Below are 17,043 nucleotides of genomic sequence, written 5' to 3'. Positions count from 1 at the left end.
GAACTGCAGTGGAGTAAACACCTTAAAACCAAGGAAGTCACTCAGGCTCCCCCTGCTACCTCTTCTGCTGCTGCCGCCTCGGCCTATTCTGCTGCTGCCGCCTCGGCCTCTTCCTCCGCCTCTGGAGGAACGTTGGCACCTGCCGCCCAGCAAACAGGGGATGTACCACCAACACCACCACCACCACCTCCGTCACCAAGCGTCTCAACCATGTCACACGCCAGCGTTCAGCTCTCCATCTCACAAACATTTGATAGAAAGCGTAAATTCCCACCTAGCCACCCTCGATCCCTGGCCCTGAATGCCAGCATTTCTAAACTACTGGCCTATGAAATGCTGTCATTTAGGCTGGTGGACACAGACAGCTTCAAACAGCTCATGTCGCTTGCTGTCCCACAGTATGTTGTTCCCAGCCGGCACTACTTCTCCAAGAGAGCCGTGCCTTCCCTGCACAACCAAGTATCCGATAAAATCAAGTGTGCACTGCGCAACGCCATCTGTAGCAAGGTCCACCTAACCACAGATACGTGGACCAGTAAGCACGGCCAGGGACGCTATATCTCCCTAACTGCACACTGGGTAAATGTAGTGGCAGCTGGGCCCCAGGCGGAGAGCTGTTTGGCGCACGTCCTTCCGCCGCCAAGGATCGCAGGGCAACATTCTTTGCCTCCTGTTGCCACCTCCTCCTTCTCGGCTTCCTCCTCCTCTTCTTCCACCTGCTCATCCAGTCAGCCACACACCTTCACCACCAACTTCAGCACAGCCCGGGGTAAACGTCAGCAGGCCATTCTGAAACTCATATGTTTGGGGGACAGGCCCCACACCGCACAGGAGTTGTGGCGGGGTATAGAACAACAGACCGACGAGTGGTTGCTGCCGGTGAGCCTCAAGCCCGGCCTGGTGGTGTGTGATAATGGGCGAAATCTCGTTGCAGCTCTGGGACTAGCCAATTTGACGCACATCCCTTGCTTGGCGCATGTGCTGAATTTGGTGGTGCAGAAGTTCATTCACAACTACCCCGACATGTCAGAGCTGCTGCATAAAGTGCGGGCCGTCTGTTCGCGCTTCCGGCGTTCACATCCTGCTGCTGCTCGCCTGTCTGCGCTACAGCGTAACTTCGGCCTTCCCGCTCACCGCCTCATATGCGACGTGCCCACCAGGTGGAACTCCACCTTGCACATGCTGGACAGACTGTGCGAGCAGCAGCAGGCCATAGTGGAGTTTCAGCTGCAGCACGCACGGGTCAGTCGCACTACAGAACAGCACCACTTCACCACCAATGACTGGGCCTCCATGCGAGACCTGTGTGCCCTGTTGCGCTGTTTCGAGTACTCCACCAACATGGCCAGTGGCGATGACACCGTTATCAGCGTTACAATACCACTTCTATGTCTCCTTGAGAAAACACTTAGGGCGATGATGGAAGAGGAGGTGGCCCAGGAGGAGGAGGAGGAGGAGGAGGAAGAGGGGTCATTTTTAGCACTTTCAGGCCAGTCTCTTCGAAGTGACTCAGAGGGAGGTTTTTGGCAACAGCAGAGGCCAGGTACAAATGTGGCCAGCCAGGGCCCACTACTGGAGGACGAGGAGGACGAGGATGAGGAGGAGGTGGAGGAGGATGAGGATGAAGCATGGTCACAGCGGGGTGGCACCCAACGCAGCTCGGGTCCATCACTGGTGCGTGGCTGGGGGGAAAGGCAGGACGATGACGATACGCCTCCCACAGAGGACAGCTTGTCCTTATCCCTGGGCAGCCTGGCACACATGAGCGACTACATGCTGCAGTGCCTGCGCAACGACAGCAGAGTTGCCCACATTTTAACCTGTGCGGACTACTGGGTTGCCACCCTGCTGGATCCACGCTACAAAGACAATGTGCCCACCTTACTTCCTGCACTGGAGCGTGATAGGAAGATGCGCGAGTACAAGCGCACGTTGGTAGACACGCTACTGAGAGCATTCCCAAATGTCACAGGGGAACAAGTGGAAGCCCAAGGCCAAGGCAGAGGAGGAGCAAGAGGTCGCCAAGGCAGCTGTGTCACGGCCAGCTCCTCTGAGGGCAGGGTTAGCATGGCAGAGATGTGGAAAACTTTTGTCAACACGCCACAGCTAACTGCACCACCACCTGATACGCAACGTGTTAGCAGGAGGCAACATTTCACTAACATGGTGGAACAGTACGTGTGCACACCCCTCCACGTACTGACTGATGGTTCGGCCCCATTCAACTTCTGGGTCTCTAAATTGTCCACGTGGCCAGAGCTAGCCTTTTATGCCTTGGAGGTGCTGGCCTGCCCGGCAGCCAGCGTTTTGTCTGAACGTGTATTCAGCACGGCAGGGGGCGTCATTACAGACAAACGCAGCCGCCTGTCTACAGCCAATGTGGACAAGCTGACGTTCATAAAAATGAACCAGGCATGGATCCCACAGGACCTGTCCGTCCCTTGTCCAGATTAGACATTAACTACCTCCCCATAACCATATATTATTGGACTCCAGGGCACTTCCTCATTCAATCCTATTTTTATTTTCATTTTACCATTATATTGCGAGGCTACCCAAAGTTGAATGAACCTCTCCTCTGCCTGTGTGCTAGGCCTAAATATATGCCAATGGACTGTTGCAGTGGTGGGTGACGTGAAGCCTGATTCTCTGCTATGATATGAAGACTGATTCTCTGCTGACATGAAGCCAGATTGTCTGTTACGGGACCTTTCTCCTCTGCCTGGGTTCTGGGCCTAAATTTATGAAAATTGACTCTTACAGTGGTGGGTGACGTGAAGCCTGATTCTCTGCTATGATATGAAGACTGATTCTCTGCTGACATGAAGCCAGATTCTCTGTTACGGGACCTCTCTCCTCTGCCTGGGTGCTGGGCCTAAATTTATGACAATGGACTGTTGCAGTGGTGGCTGACGTGAAGCCTGATTCTCTGCTATGACATGCAGACTGATTCTCTGCTGTCATGAAGCCAGATTGTCTGTTACGGGACCTCTCTGCTCTGCCTGTGTGCTAGGCCTAAATATATGCCAATGGACTGTTGCAGTGGTGGCTGACGTGAAGCCTCATTCTCTGCTATGACATGCAGACTGATTCTCTGCTGTCATGAAGCCAGATTGTCTGTTACGGGACCTCTCTGCTCTGCCTGTGTGCTAGGCCTAAATATATGCCAATGGACTGTTGCAGTGGTGGGTGACGTGAAGCCTCATTCTCTGCTATGACATGCAGACTGATTCTCTGCTGACATGAAGCCAGATTGTCTGTTACGGGACCTCTCTGCTCTGCCTGTGTGCTAGGCCTAAATATATGCCAATGGACTGTTGCAGTGGTGGGTGACGTGAAGCCTCATTCTCTGCTATGACATGCAGACTGATTCTCTGCTGACATGAAGCCAGATTGTCTGTTACGGGACCTCTCTGCTCTGCCTGTGTGCTAGGCCTAAATATATGCCAATGGACTGTTGCAGTGGTGGGTGACGTGAAGCCTCATTCTCTGCTATGACATGCAGACTGATTCTCTGCTGACATGAAGCCAGATTGTCTGTTACGGGACCTCTCTGCTCTGCCTGTGTGCTAGGCCTAAATATATGCCAATGGACTGTTGCAGTGGTGGGTGACGTGAAGCCTCATTCTCTGCTATGACATGCAGACTGATTCTCTGCTGACATGAAGCCAGATTGTCTGTTACGGGACCTCTCTGCTCTGCCTGTGTGCTAGGCCTAAATATATGCCAATGGACTGTTGCAGTGGTGGGTGACGTGAAGCCTCATTCTCTGCTATGACATGCAGACTGATTCTCTGCTGACATGAAGCCAGATCCTCTGTTACGGGAGCTCTCTCCTCTGCCTGGGTGCTGGGCCTAAATTTATGACAATTGACTGTTGCAGTGGTGGGTGACGTGAAGCCTGATTCTCTGCTATGATATGAAGACTGATTCTCTGCTGACATGAAGCCAGATTGTCTGTTACGGGACCTTTCTCCTCTGCCTGGGTTCTGGGCCTAAATTTATGAAAATTGACTCTTACAGTGGTGGGTGACGTGAAGCCTGATTCTCTGCTATGATATGAAGACTGATTCTCTGCTGACATGAAGCCAGATTCTCTGTTACGGGACCTCTCTCCTCTGCCTGGGTGCTGGGTAGTGTTGAGCGCGAATATTCGAAAAGCAAATTTTTTTCGCGAATATCGCAACTTCGCGATTTCGCGAATATTTCGAATATAGTGCTATATATTCGTAAAAACGAATATTCGTTTTTTGTTTCCCCCCCCCCCCCCACAAAATTACAGTACACATATAATTGATTGTTTCCCAAAGGTCCAACAGCTCAGATCTTACTCACATTGCCTAGAAAGTGATTGAGGCGCGAATCTTCGTAAGGCGATTTTATTAGCGCACATGCGAATATCGGCACGTCCCAGAACAGAGGCAAAGGGCTTTGCATTCATACATTAGTGAATTGAGTTGCGAATCTTCGTAAGGCGATTTTATTAGCGCACATGCGAATATCTACACTTGTCCCAGAACAGAGGCAAAGGGCTTTGCATTCATACATTAGTGATTGAATTGAGCTGCGAATCTTCGTAAGGCGATTTTATTAACGCAAATGCAAATATCTACACTTGTCCCCAGAACAGAGAGGCAAAGGCCTGTGCATTCATATAGTATAGCACCATATTCGCGAATACGTAGAACTTCGTAAAAGTCGATTTACGAATATTCGTATTTTTTATTTTACTTTCCACCTTACAGATTACATTGATCTGTACTCTGTCAACTACTGTCATCACCCCCCACTGTATCTCGATTGATTCCCAAAAGTCTCACATTCCCTAGAAAGTGATTGAGGTGCGAATCTTCGTAAGGCGATTTTATTAGCGCACATGCGAATATCTACACTTGTCCCAGAACAGAGGCAAAGGGCATTGCATTCATACATTAGTGATTGAATTGAGTTGCGAATCTTCGTAAGGCGATTTCATTAGCGCACATGTGAATTTTGCATAGCATATGTATTATGCGATAATTCGAATTATCGCATATGCGAAATAATAACGAATTTGAATAATCGCGAATATTTTACGAATATTCTTTCGAATATTCACAAAATTTCGCGAATTCGAATATGGGACATGCCGCTCAACACTAGTGCTGGGCCTAAATTTATGACAATGGACTGTTGCAGTGGTGGGTGACGTGAAGCCTGATTCTCTGCTATGACATGCAGACTGATTCTCTGCTGACATGAAGCCAGATTGTCTGTTACGGGACCTCTCTCCTCTGCCTGGGTGCTGGGCCTAAATATATGCCAATGGACTGTTGCAGTGGTGGCTGACGTGAAGCCTCATTCTCTGCTATGACATGCAGACTAATTCTCTGCTGACATGAAGACAGATTCTCTGTTACGGGACCTCTCTCCTCTGCCTGGGTGCCGGGGCCTAAATATCTGAGAATGGACTGTTCCAGTGGTGGCTGACGTGAAGCCTCATTCTCTGCTATGACATGCAGACTAATTCTCTGCTGACATGAAGACAGATTCTCTGTTACGGGACCTCCCTCCTCTGCCTGGGTGCTGGGCCTAAATATATGCCAATGGACTGTTGCAGTGGTGGCTGACGTGAAGCCTCATTCTCTGCTATGACATGCAGACTAATTCTCTGCTGACATGAAGACAGATTCTCTGTTACGGGACCTCCCTCCTCTGCCTGGGTGCTGGGCCTAAATATATGCCAATGGACTGTTGCAGTGGTGGCTGACGTGAAGCCTCATTCTCTGCTATGACATGCAGACTGATTCTCTGCTGACATGAAGCCAGATTCTCTGTTACGGGACCTCTCTCCTCTGCCTGTGTGTGTGCTGGGCCTAAATATATGCCAATGGACTGTTGCAGTGGTGGCTGACGTGAAGCCTCATTCTCTGCTATGACATGCAGACTGATTCTCTGCTGACATGAAGCCAGATTCTCTGTTACGGGACCTCTCTCCTCTGCCTGTGTGTGTGCTGGGCCTAAATATATGCCAATGGACTGTTGCAGTGGTGGCTGACGTGAAGCCTCATTCTCTGCTATGACATGCAGACTAATTCTCTGCTGACATGAAGACAGATTCTCTGTTACGGGACCTCCCTCCTCTGCCTGGGTGCTGGGCCTAAATATATGCCAATGGACTGTTGCAGTGGTGGCTGACGTGAAGCCTCATTCTCTGCTATGACATGCAGACTGATTCTCTGCTGACATGAAGCCAGATTCTCTGTTACGGGACCTCTCTCCTCTGCCTGTGTGTGTGCTGGGCCTAAATATATGCCAATGGACTGTTGCAGTGGTGGCTGACGTGAAGCCTCATTCTCTGCTATGACATGCAGACTGATTCTCTGCTGACATGAAGCCAGATTCTCTGTTACGGGACCTCTCTCCTCTGCCTGTGTGTGTGCTGGGCCTAAATATATGCCAATGGACTGTTGCAGTGGTGGCTGACGTGAAGCCTCATTCTCTGCTATGACATGCAGACTAATTCTCTGCTGACATGAAGACAGATTCTCTGTTACGGGACCTCCCTCCTCTGCCTGGGTGCTGGGCCTAAATATATGCCAATGGACTGTTGCAGTGGTGGCTGACGTGAAGCCTCATTCTCTGCTATGACATGCAGACTAATTCTCTGCTGACATGAAGACAGATTCTCTGTTACGGGACCTCTCTCCTCTGCCTGGGTGCCGGGGCCTAAATATCTGAGAATGGACTGTTCCAGTGGTGGGTGACGGGAAGCCAGATTCTCTGCTATGGAACCTCTCTCCAATTGATTTTGGTTAATTTTTATTTATTTAATTTTTATTTTAATTCATTTCCCTATCCACATTTGTTTGCAGGGGATTTACCTACATGTTGCTGCCTTTTGCAGCCCTCTAGCTCTTTCCTGGGCTGTTTTACAGCCTTTTTAGTGCCGAAAAGTTCGGGTCCCCATTGACTTCAATGGGGTTCGGGTTCGGGACGAAGTTCGGATCGGGTTCGGATCCCGAACCCGAACATTTCCGGGATGTTCGGCCGAACTTCTCGAACCCGAACATCCAGGTGTTCGCTCAACTCTAATCACTATACATATACATTTTATTGAATAACTCAGTGGATATGCTAAATATTTATTACATGTAATTGCAAAAGTATTTAGATCCAGGTGCTGATTTAAAAACCGTAGAATATTTTTCATGGGACAAGCCCTTTAAGGTCCCCCAGAGTCCACTGTGCATCCTTCTTCACATCCGGTTACATGTTGTGGCTATGCTATGTAACGCTCGGCGCTGTGTGTTTTTCTCTATTCTCACAAATATTATTTTGAGACCATTTAGATAACTTGGTAGAATAACAATAAACAATTGATAGCCAAAAGGCCTGATAACAAGTGCTGTAAGGAAAGGGAGGGAGTTAAAAAAAGTTTACCATCTTCTGCATATGGGTAGTGTGGATAACTTTGTCCAGATCTTGTGATTTCTCTGAGTATTTTCTTATGTGCAGATTTGAGCTAGAGGGGATGTAGTGATACACTGTGATTTCTACATTTATTGAGTACAGCAGAAAATGCCCCCATGACTTCCCCTGCAGATCTTTGAAACAGAGGATGCAATATAGGAAATGTGCATGTAATGTTGGGTATTATATTTACTTCCTAGACCTACTTTATTGGACCGAATGCAATATACAATCAATCGAGATCATGAATCTAGGAATTTCCTATCTTCTGTATTTTCTTCTATTTTTTCACTGCTACATAAACAAAGCTGCAAAGGCAATCACCACATAACCCAGTCATTATCTCATTTGCTACCCGTGTGATAGATAGTCCCTCAGGTCATGGCGCTTCATGTGTTTCTGTTGTGCATTTTCCAAACACGTGTTCAAGTAGTGAATGTGGAACAGGATGTTTTATGGGCAGCAGCAGCATAACACATTTAATTCCAGCCATGAGCACGCTTGTTTACATAGCTGGTATGATACAGTATATTGAAATTAAGCTTGTGATATAAAGTCAGCATTGCCATTTCACCCACTGCACCCTCTAGTGTTTGCAGTCCTCTAGTCTTATTTATTTTTTAATTATACCTTAGTGATATATACTGAAAGCTTTAGATTTTCCAGAAAGCGGCAAAGAAGGTGAAACAATGTTTCAAAGTTGACCTAGAATAATGATGAAGGTAAACAGAAGGCTTCAATCACAGTCTGTAGGATCTTTGACATTCTTCAGAAACGGAGACACAGAATATTTTTGCAGAAGATAGTTTGGCATATTTCCTCCTAATTCCCTTTTTCCTGGCAGAAATATTGGCCTTATTAACCAAGGGGGGAGAGTTTGGTCCCCCTGTGAAGTTTGGAAACAGCAGTGGCCCACATTTATTAATGTGACTGCACCTAGACCTTGTCATAAAATGCACTAGAAGACTGCATTGCAATCTGCTCACCAAGGGGACGTGGCCTCTCTCCTCAGCCAGGCTCTGCTGCGGTAGTTCAGTGTCCCAGTAAGATTTGCCAATGCCAACTGCTCTACCGGTGATAAGTATTTCTTATAAATCAGCTCCCTTAGCACACCATGTGGCTGCAGCCACGCACTACTCCTATCTGCTGCTACCAGCACCTTATCTATCTTTTCCATGTTGTCTGCTACAAAAGAGACATTTGGTGGCAATAGCAAATATTATAGTAAAGTTCTTATACATCCCATCAACATGATCATGATCATTTTTAAAGGTACAGTGGTATATAACTAAAGTCATAGTGGTGTATAATGCAAAGATTGCATATATCATGCAGCGCAAATGGGATATTAATAAACAGAGCACAACTTCAAATTATGATATGGCCCAGGCACACCTTACAGTGTCACCATTTTCTAGTTTAATGGAAAAGGAGACAAAAAGACCTTGTCTGCCACTGTTCCCCTGCTTACCGCCATGTTCAGCGGTGATCTATGGCCGGTGCTTCCCATTCACCGCTGCAGTCCTGGGCTATGTCTGTGTTGTTTTGGGATCCGCTACACAGTTTGCTCTAAGCCCTGGCCACAGCATGCTTGCTGCTTGTTTCCTGCAGCACTTCCTTAAGGGCCAGCGTGCGTCACTTCCTGGGCTTTATGGGTTAGGTCATGTGACCTCGCTGACCTATCCTAGCCCTCCTGCGCATATATAAGTGGCTCAGTGTCAAGGCCCTTGTGTCCTGCTAAGGTTCCTGTTTTCCGCTACTGTTCCTGTGTTCTCGTATCTGTATTCCTGGACTCTGCTATCTGTTAGATCCCTATCTGCTTGCCTTGACTCTCCTGTTGCCGACCCGGATTGCCTGACCTCTACCTGTGCCACCTGCCCTGACCTTTTGCCTGTCTGACTGCACCTCTGCCTCATACTTTGGTCCTGCACCTCTGGTACCTTTCTCAGGTACCACCTGGTCCGCCTGGACCAGCTGCCTCGTGTGCCTATCCTCTTCAAGAGGTAGTGACATGGTGTTCCCCTCGGGAAAGTCTATCCCCACCATCAGGGGTACTGTGAAGATCCAGGGGTTCACTTAGACAACACCCTTAGAGGAGGTAGGACACGTGGCACAGTGGAGTCACATCCGCTGGTTCATGACGCCTTGTCTGTAGATGCATGTTGTGATCATACCCCCTATCCCTGACTACATTTGTTAAGTCCTTCTCAAGATATGTGGCAAGAAAATCTACAGGTCTAAAGTAGATATTTACTGCCACCAATTCTAATGACAGTCTGGAACATTGGAGCTGCATCATTATTTGTGCTGCTGTAATGCCCCAGCATGACATTACCACTTCTGCACCCCGCTACTGTCTTTATTGGTTAACATCATGTCATCTTATGTATTTATTGCAGGTCCTTCACAATGTGCATTCCTACTGTTTGTAACTGTTATGTTCAAGTGTAATTTATCTGGTTCAACAGTAGGTGGCAGCAAGCATGGCAGAGCTACAGTTAGAGAGAATGGAACCCTTCTTTCCATTCTAACTCTCCCTCTAAGGAGGGTAGGGGACTAGTTAGTTAGAGGTCAGTCTAGCTTACCCCCAGCTAGGGGAAGGAAGCAAGGGCTGGGCACGTCGCTGTTGGACGTGCCCCAGTTAAGCAAAGCAAGCCAGCTATAGCACCTTTAGCTCTGCTGGACAAGGAGGCCACAGCTTAAAGCCTCAGAAGCCAGGAGGAGTTTTCCCTGGACAAATCTAGAGACAGACCAGACTACAAAGTGAAGTACAGCCTAAAGAAGAAGCAAAGATTCTATTTAAGCCTGTCAGTACAGCAGAGTCAGAGAGCAACAGGTGTAGCAGAGAGGAGTTTGCCTGCCACAGTTTCATGCTAAAGCCTGCTGGACCAAGATAAAGTCTGTAAATCGTTTGGAGAAACGTTTATGCAAAGTAAAGCTACTTTTCAACTTCATCACAAGGTCTGGACCCAACTGATTGTTCATCCCCAAGTTAACTTTTCCCCTTTTATTGCTTCGGAAGATAACGCCTGGGGTCCAGCGTATCCAGGTAGGAGCACCGTGACACAAAACATTAAGGGACATTGTAGGACACCCTATACCACTCGGCCATTCCTACACCTGGGTACCACCACCAATACCCTTTCTTAAAGGGACTCTATCCCGTTGTTGCTTCACTGCAACTGGCATCACGAATATTTCTTAAAGGGACCCTTTGCCGCTGTCGGACGTCGCACTGCCGGCAACTCTGATTTACATGAAGGTGATTTACGGGATTAAAGCTATTAACATGCTGTAAAGGGGTTAAACACCTTGTCTTTTTTTATAAAGCTTAACATTAAATATATTGTTTGTATTAGGAAATGTCTCAACATAGTGTTCTGGTACATAAATAGATACATTTCTAACCCAAAAGACCTACAGCTCTAAATTTATCATACAAGAATATGAAGCTTTCATGAACATATAGTCGTGTTGTGAAAACAATTTTTATGTTCTGTATTGTGAGGGAACATTTCACATTTGTATTGACCTGTTATGCACTGCTATAAATGTAGCATGGAACACAGAGAGATTACAGTAGGTCAGACAGCTGCATAATATAAAAGTGTGCTCGCTACACATGTTCAGACTTAAAGATTTTCAAGGCTAATCTTTTTATTCCTTATGCGTATGATGTTTCCCTGAAAAATTATAGATTTGTTACTGTTTATGTAATAATTATTTATCTCTATTCCTTAATTCACAGTATGAGGATAATTCACAGAGCTGTACATACAAATGGAGATATCATACGACAAAAAGTTCTGTATTATTCATATTCATCAACCTTTCAACACCATGTGATTGTTGGTCCACAATACTGCACTGGATAAGTTCTTAACTAGATACTCTATTATTATGGCGTTTAATGTATTAAAAAAGATTGCTGTGGCTTCAAACAGCCAGCATGGTATCTAAAGGAAATATGTTATCAGGAAAAAAATTAAAAATTAAATCATGCTTTACGCTAAATGCATTTTTTTATAAGTTGTTTGTTGCTTAATTTTCCATATCAGTATCTACATAAAATAATCCTGAAATCTTGAAGCTTTCACACTGACCTTTAAGCCTAATATTAGGCTGACACTTCCTGGTATGTAGAGATCACTTCCCAGCAGACATCTCATTATCATCACAGTCAGGATTACAAAGGAAGGTAGCACTTCTATCATACTATCATACCCATAACAAAAGTTGATGTATACAGCTTACCTCCATCCCCGCACAGTGACCTCTGCACATGTCTTCTCCAGACTAGAGTTTCCTGTGGTCACTGTGGCTGCTATGAAGCATAATTGTGAATGCTGTTAGACCAGAATAGTGGCTTAGGCAAGATTGCTGCCCCCATAATCATGTACAGAAAACAATCTAAAATCAGAAAGATTTGAGAAAAATAATGTTTCACTATCTGGTTTTAATTAGCAAAAAATTAAAAAAATATATAGGTTATACATTCCCATTAGCTTTATGTCTATGCATAGGTTTTGATCTCTGTATCAGAAAAGCAAAGCTGACTGCTAGACAGATAAACAAAAAAATATATAAAGTTCATAATATGCAACTAATTTAAATAAAAAAATCACATCCGTGAAAAAAATCAGTCCATGCTACATCCGTAAAAATGTCCGTGAAGCATACGTGTTTGGTCCATGTGTCCGTTTTTTACTCTCTGTGTGTCATCCATGTTCCACAGCTGTAAATGAATATCCACATCGTGTCCTATCAGTGGTCAGTGAAAAACGGATGCAACACGGATGCCATGCGTGTTGTGTTCGTGATTTTCATGGACCCATAGACCTCAATGGGTGTATTTGGTCTGCATCACGGACCAAAGTAGTGCAACTCACCATGATTTTTTTCACTGACACACGGTCAGTAAAAAAATATTGATGTTTGAACAGACAAATAAATGGGTATATGTGCTGTCTGTGGAAAATGCGGACATCACATGTCAGTGGAAAACGGAAATGTGAACCAGGCCTAAGGTCTCATATTCTATGCAGAGAGCCTGCATACAGTGCATGAAGGTTGGATGGTCTATACGGCATTCATACATTGCAGTATCTACCCTTCCCTAGGGTAGAATACCTCCATACATACAGAGTCCAATGAACGATGCTGATTTTTTTGGGATGAAATCTGTTGCTAAATGAAATGAAATATTAGATTGTGTTTGTGACGACAAGGAAACGTCAATCAACCCAGTTGAACATAACATGTTGTTTACTAAGAATGACATTTTTCCAACCGATATCACAGTGTTTCTCAGGAATCCTCTGTACCTTGTTTTTCAATATGTAAATTTGGTATGACATTTCCTTTTAGCATGAATTTCTCAAGGAAGAGATCGCGGAACAGGGAACTAAGTGTAAAAAGCTGCAATGAAGGTAAAACAATGTGTTCATAAAGACCTAGATGAATGATAAAAGTAAGCAGAAAGCGTGAACATCCTGCAGGTTCTCCTACATTGTCCAGAAAAAACTGACTTGTGGAATATTTTAAAAGATCATAGGTCGGGCTATTTCAATTTTCAATTTTTGCAGGCAAAAGTGTAGACCTTAATTAGCTAAAGGGGCTGATATCCTATGAAATTTGGAAAAAGCACTGGTCTACTTTAACTGATGTGATGGCACCTAGACCTTGCACTTTGCTCACCAAGGGGAAGTGGCTTAGAGGGTAAAGAAAAAGGGTGAGGCCTAATATGAGAAATGTTGGCACACAATTCTACTGCAAATTATGCCAACCAATAGGTCATATAAAGTTAGACAAAAGTGTCTAGCCGTGCATCAAATTTGTCATCTAGCCTGAGCTGCTAAGATAATTATGGTGCATCCTTAGACTGTCTAAGTTTAGACCATCGACATTTTAGTCAGCATTAGGAAATCTACCGCACTGAATGGAGGGATTTATCAAGACTTGTGCAAAGGAAAGCTGGCTTAGATGCCCATAGCAACCAATCAGATTGGGCAACTAAGCCAGTTTTACTTAGACCAGTTTTGGTGAGGCAGATTTATCAAAACTGGTCTAAGTAAAACTGGCTTAGGAGGCATCTTGATTCAGTAGACTCCTTTCCCCACCTGAGTATATTCAACGCAGCAGCTTTATTGCAGATATCTTGCACAGATATCTGAACAGAACTTAGAGAAATCCATGTGTTTGCTGCCAAAACAACTCATTTTCAGTTGCAGACATTTCTGCAATAAATCTAGCGCATGTGAATATAACTATGTCTATGCTCCCTCCACTCATCCTTTTCAAAGCCCCCTTTCTTCTACTGTTTCAATACTAAAATACCCAAAAATATTAAAATACTAAATACTAAAATACCAAAATATTTTTACTAATGACCTTATCCTCCAGATAGTGACATAGTAACGTAGTTTATAAGGCTGAAAAAAGTCATCTGTCCATCCAGTTCGGCCTGTCATCCTGCAAGTTGATAAATATAAAGTGAGGTAGAAGCCAATTTTCCTCACTTTAAGGGATTAAAATTCCTTCCCGACTCCAATCAGACAATCAGAATAACTCCCTGGATCAACGACCCCTCTCTAGTAGCTATAGCCTGTAATATTATTACGCTCCAGAAATACATCCAGGCCCCTCTTGAATTCCTTTATTGTACTCACCATCACCACCTCCTCAGGCAGAGAGTTCCATAGTCTCACTGCTCTTACCGTAAAGAATCCTCTTCTATGTTTGTGTACAAACCTTCTTTCCTCCAGACACAGAGGATGTCCCCTCGTCACAGTCACAGTCCTGGGGATAAATAGAATTAATAGAAACCAGTGTCAGGCAGCTTCTGTCAAAGCCAATAAGATAATGGGTTGCATCAAAAGGGGCATAGATGCCCGTGATGAGAACATAGTCCTGCCACTTTACAAATCACTAGTTAGACCACACATAGAGTACTGGAGAGGGTTCAACGAAGGGCAACTAAAGTAATAACTGGAATGGGGCAACTACAGTACCCTGAAAGATTATCAAAATTAGGGTTATTCACTTTAGAAAAAAGACGACTGAGGGGAGATCTAATTACTATGTATAAATATATCAGGGGTCAGTACAGAGATCTCTCCCATCATCTATTTATCCCCAGGACTGTGACTGTGACGAGGGGACAGTTTATTTTCTTCAGTGAATACAGTGGAGAAAAAATATTTCATAGCTTTGCTTTCTCCTCATTGCTGTCTGCAACTCCCCCCTCATCACTATGTAAAGGGCCGAGACATTCAGATTGATACTTTTTACCATTTATATCATTAAAGAACATTTTAGGGTTAGTTTTACTCTTTTTGGCAATTAATCTCTCGGTCTCTAGTTTGGTTGCTTTTATTTGGTGATGGATCATGTGATGGACCGTGTGATGAGCGCAGTGACATCACCCCCACCACAGGTCCTTTTCCTACTGCACAGCAAAGATGAAGACAGAAGAGAAGCCAGGCTGCGCGAACAAGTGGATTAAGGTGAGTTAAACAATTTTTTACTTTTTTTTAACCCCTCCAGCACTATTTTACTAAGCATTCTGTATTAAGAATGCTATTATTTTCCCTTATAACCATGTTATAAGGGAAAATAATAATGATCGGGTCCCCATCCCGATCATCTCCTAGCAACCGTGCGTGAAAATCGCACTGCATCCGCACTTGCTTGCGGATGCTTGCGATTTTCACGCAGCCCCATTCACTTCTATGGGGCCTGCGTTATGTGAAAAACGCACAAAATAGAGCATGCTGCGAATTTCACGCAACGCACAAGTGATGCATGAAAACCACCGCTCATGTGCACAGCCCCATAGAAGTGAATGGGTCCGGATTTAGTGCGGGTGGAATGCGTTCACCTCATGCATTGGACCTGCGCGGAAATCTCGCCCGTGTGAAAGAGGCCTTAACCTTTTATTCCCAGATAGGTCATCAGTATCTGATCAGTGGGGGTCCGACACCCAGGACCACTGCCAATAAGCCTTTTAAGAAGGCACTGGTGCTATCAGTAGCGTTGCGGCCTTCTCACAGCTTCCCCTAGGCCATGTGACGTCATGTTCATCTGGCCTAGGCACATTGAAGTGGTTGAGGCAGAACTGCGATACCAAGCACAGCTGCTATACTATGTACGGAGCCGCGCTTGGTAAGCTGGTAGAAGGCAGTGGTGAGCAGAAGGAAGCGGCCAGCAGATACTAATGATCTATACAGAAGATAGGTCATCAGTAAAAATATCTCTGAAAAACCTTTTAAATCATAATTGGAAAAGCCATGTATGCATATATTGTACGCCTATCACTTCTCAGCTTGCAGGAAAGCAGGATACATGGTATAGAAAGAGTGAGTGAAAGTTCATTTCCAGTCTTATTTGCTTATGATTTCATCTGGCATTGAAATATAGGTTTACTTGCTTTTATGGGAAAGGAATCAGGTGGTCTAGTCATGTTACAAATTTAGTATTGACTCTTGAGAAAAACATCCTTCAAGGTGGATATTTGTAAGCTTTGGCCGGCAGTTAAAAGGCTTCATTACTGTCAATGTTTCTTTTGCTTGATAGTGAGCAAAAACAGAAACCACATCCTTCCCTGCCAGCTGTCCCAACCAAACGGACTGTCTACAGGTACTTTTGGGAAAACAACATTTTGCAACTTTTGGTCAGGGATACACTTCCTCTTAGTTTTGTATTTTTTTCTACTTTATTTTTTTCATAGTTTGCCCTGTTCTACTCATGGAGCACCTAGTATACTCTACTTTCTGTTCATATCTCAGTACATGAACAATCTGAAGTCATCTGTCCAGAAAACTATACACCAGTGGTGTTCAACCCAGCTCATTATTGGGGCTTCAAATGGAAAACACCGCAATCATAGTGGCAGACAGCACATTGACCCACATTTGCTGCCACTGGCATTTTGGTAGGTCTTAGGGTCCATTCACATGTGGATCCACAAAACACATAAGGACGTGTGAATGGACCCTTAGGCCTCTTTCACACGGGCAAGATTTCCGCGCGGGTGCAATGCGTGAGGAGAACGCATTGCACCCGCACTGAATCCGGACCCATTCACTTCAATGGGGCTGTGCACATGAGCGGTGATTTTCACGCATCACTTGTGCATTGCGTGAAAATCGCAGCATGCTCTATATTGTGCGTTTTCCACGCAATGCAGGCCCAATTGAAGTGAATGGGGCTGCGTGAAAATCGCAAGCATCCGCAAGCAATGGTTATAAGGGAAAATAATAGCATTATTAATACAGAATGCATAGTAAAATAGGGATGGAGGGGTTAAAATTTTTTTTTTTTGCTCACCTTAATCCACTTGTTCGCGCCGCCCAGTGTAACGTTATACTTCCCTACTTCCCTGAGCTTTCCCTACCCTCGTCACTGGAAATGACATGAAGAGGTATGCAGCGCCGCGCAGGCGCACAACGTCGGGTTAGGGAAATTTCACAGCAGAGTGCGCCGGGAGCCTCACCGGCGGTTAGGGTAGGGGAAAATTGTGGGCCAGTGCGCAGGCACGGTGATCGGATGGATGTTCTCAGGTGGACACCGGCCGACACTGCGCATGCGCTG

This window comes from Bufo gargarizans, chromosome 1 (assembly GCF_014858855.1).
Source record: "Bufo gargarizans isolate SCDJY-AF-19 chromosome 1, ASM1485885v1, whole genome shotgun sequence".
NCBI classification, from domain to species: domain Eukaryota; kingdom Metazoa; phylum Chordata; class Amphibia; order Anura; family Bufonidae; genus Bufo; species Bufo gargarizans.
Note: the sequence above shows the minus strand (reverse complement) of the source record.